Source organism: Rhinolophus sinicus, chromosome 16 (genome assembly GCF_057876585.1).
Source record: "Rhinolophus sinicus isolate RSI-liver-muscle chromosome 16, RSI-T2T, whole genome shotgun sequence".
NCBI lineage: Eukaryota > Metazoa > Chordata > Mammalia > Chiroptera > Rhinolophidae > Rhinolophus > Rhinolophus sinicus.
The window spans coordinates 155,201,448-155,204,537 of NC_142516.1; the positions used below are offsets into that span (position 1 = coordinate 155,201,448).

The window sequence follows — 3,090 nt, forward strand, 5'->3', positions numbered from 1 at the left end:
CACAAAATTTATAATCCCATGAAAATGAACAAGCTTCATTTTAAAAATGGTTGCTTTCTCCAACTGTTTTTCTTCAAAGCATAATTTCCTCATACCCAAAGCAGACATTTTGACTGTGACTTCCTACTTCTCTCTCTCTCAAGACAAAACATGACTTAGGTTAAGGCAAAACCGAATGATAATTTGAAGGAATGTAGGCTGGCTTCTTTACCCCAAATGTATGTAGGATACTCTGGCATATGTTACCATGGAGAGGAAAGTTGGCATTATTAAAAGACAAAAGAGAAGCATTTTGTTTTTTTCCATCAAGGAGACATTTCAATATCTTAGGTGTTCATTTGCAGTACCATACATTTTTTTTTCCTTTAAATGTCAAGGTGATGTTTTCGTAATTCATGTAAAATCAAACACTAAGCTCATTCTTTACACCATAAATGACATGAACAGGTGGGAGACAAACAATTATAAGTAGATTTTCCTGAGGCTAAAGCTAAAACATCTTTACCTTTAGACCTTAAATTTTTATATAATTCAAAGTCATTTTCTGCTTTAGATATTTTTTAGATGTACAACAAACACTAAAGTACCAAGAAAGCATAAACATTCACACACTCACAAGAAATTTAATTGCATACCCAGCAGAGAAGCAGGCATATTTAAGTATGACTATCAATACTCAAATAATCAATTTGTTTTAACTACTAAAATTACACCGGCAGTAATAGATCTTATATTTTATCATTCACCACATTTCCAAATTATTATATTAACAGAGTTATTTCACTCACAACAACCCTAGGAAGTATGTAGATTAAGTATTGTCCTCATAAAAATTCTAAGGCAGAGAGACTGGCAGGGCCCAGCCAAAATTCACACAGCTAATTAATGATAAAGAGGACTAGAATAAAAACAATTTCATTCTCTGCCATGTTTTTATTCAACTAGAGTACCTCTTTATATTGACAATACTATAAAGTGCTTTGTAATATTTAATATAAAGCAAATCTTAATTCTGTAGTTAATATTCTATGTGAAAAAGGTGAAAAAATATATTGTGAATACTGTTGCCAGGAAAATAATATCATATCAATATCGATATAGACGATAATATTCTGCTGGGCAAGGGTTGCAACCCCATGACTACAGGCAGTTCCACTTCCATGTTTCCGTCTCAGGCTGTCTGGCCTCAGGTGGTGACCCTAATGATATACAACTCACCTTCAGGGCCATTCTCCCCTTTTCTTAAAGAATAGCCCAAATTTTCAGGATAAAAAATTTTATTATTCTGTCCTTTTGGATAAAATATGTCTATCCAGCAGCCTTTTCTCATTCAATCCCATTTTCTGTTTTCTTTAGCCCCAGCTAACAGTATTTCTGCTGGTATAATCGCATCTCTATTCCTGGCTTCTATTAGATGGCTGATTAGATCCATGGTTTATACCCATGCTAATCTCTTTATCAAAATGGTTGGTCAGTCACACCCTCAGTGTTCACTTGGGAATATGCTTTCTCATTTTTTTGCAATATGGATAGGCTAATATTTCAAATCTTTAAGTTCTAGTTTCTTTTTGCTTATTGCTTAACAATTCCTTCTGTAATGTATTTCTCTCTTCTTTCATTTTACTATAAGCCGTCAAGAGGAAAAAAGCCACTCCTTCAACACTGCATAGAAATCTTCTCAGCTAAATATCCAACCTAATCACTCAAAAGTTCTACCTTCCATAAAACACTAGAACATGAGCACAATTCAGTCAAGTTCTTTGCCACTTTATAACAAGTATCACCTTTTCTCCAGTATCTAATACCATGTTCCTTATTTCTGTCGGACACCTCCTCAGAATGTCCTTTACCTTCCATATTTCTGCAAACATTCTATATATGATCATTTACGTATTCACTAAAAAGATGGAAGTTTTCTTTGAAGCTTTCCTTTAGTTTTGGAGCTCTCACCAGCATAACTTTTTTATTTTTTATTATTTTTATTTTTTTTTTTCAGCATAACTTTTTAACAGTCCTTAGGCTTCTTCCAACATGTATCTCAAAACTCTTCCAGCCTCTAACCATTACATAGTTCCAAATTCACTTGTACTTTTTAGGTTTTTGTTACTGTTGCACCCTGCTTCTCAGAATCAAAACCTGTCTTAGTTCAGGCTGTTATAACAAAATACCATAAACTGGGTGGCTTAAACAATTATCATATCAATATTGATATAAATGATAATTATCATGTTACTATTGATTGAAATGATAGTATAGTTGCCTATAAAACTGCATATATCATATGGTAAAATGAAGTGTGTAATGGTGGTTGAAAATAATAGGAAAACAAATTACTTAAAAATCATTTCTGTTTTGGTAGCACATACACTATAATTGGAATGACTCAGAGAACATTAGCAGAGCTCTTTCAAATGATGACACTCAAGTTTATAAAGCACTCTGTGTATTTTGTAAAGCATGTGCTCTTGTTTCCTTATTGTTTCCTTATAAATCTGAAAGAGTTCTTGCAATACATTCAATGGTAGATAATAATCACATTCACTAGAAGTAGGTTCGAAATTTTTAAAGTTAGTAATTTTCATATTTTAAAGTAGTTTTTGAAGTTAAAATTTTTAAGTCTTAGATGTTAAAAGTGGCCTATTTTGCTTTCTGAATTAATTAATACTACACTGCCCATATTTTGCTTTATTCTCATGAAGTAGATTTAAAATAATACTTATACTTTAATATAATGTTATTATAATGTAGTATTTCGATATTATTTATGATCTACCAACTCATTTGTCCTCTACTGGAGGTTTCCTAATTGAATAAAAAATAATTTACAGACCAGAAAAGACAGAACTAATATTGTAGGAGCGCCATACGTTTTACAAGTAAATTGTAGTACTCTACAGTGTGAAATAATAAAAAGATGCTTGATCCAAGCAATTTATTTTGTTCTTTGTCACCTGCTGCACCTAACTTTTCTATATATGTTCACATTTAGAGATACACATTTTTAGATACCCCTTTATAATTAATTAAAACAATTTAACTGCCTTTATAGTCCATTGAGCTTGAGAATTCCCTTTGAGAAAAGAGCATTTC

The 3,090-nt window shown here is 31.9% G+C and overlaps 1 non-coding gene across 1 annotated transcript; it reads left to right on the top strand.

Annotated features, from left to right (window-relative positions):
• Positions 1 to 2,347: 2,347 nt before the first annotated feature.
• Positions 2,348 to 2,449, top strand: LOC141571405 (U6 spliceosomal RNA). The gene has a single exon (XR_012496148.1). It is a non-coding gene; the product is annotated as a U6 spliceosomal RNA (small nuclear RNA).
• The last annotated feature ends 641 nt before the right edge of the window (positions 2,450 to 3,090 follow it).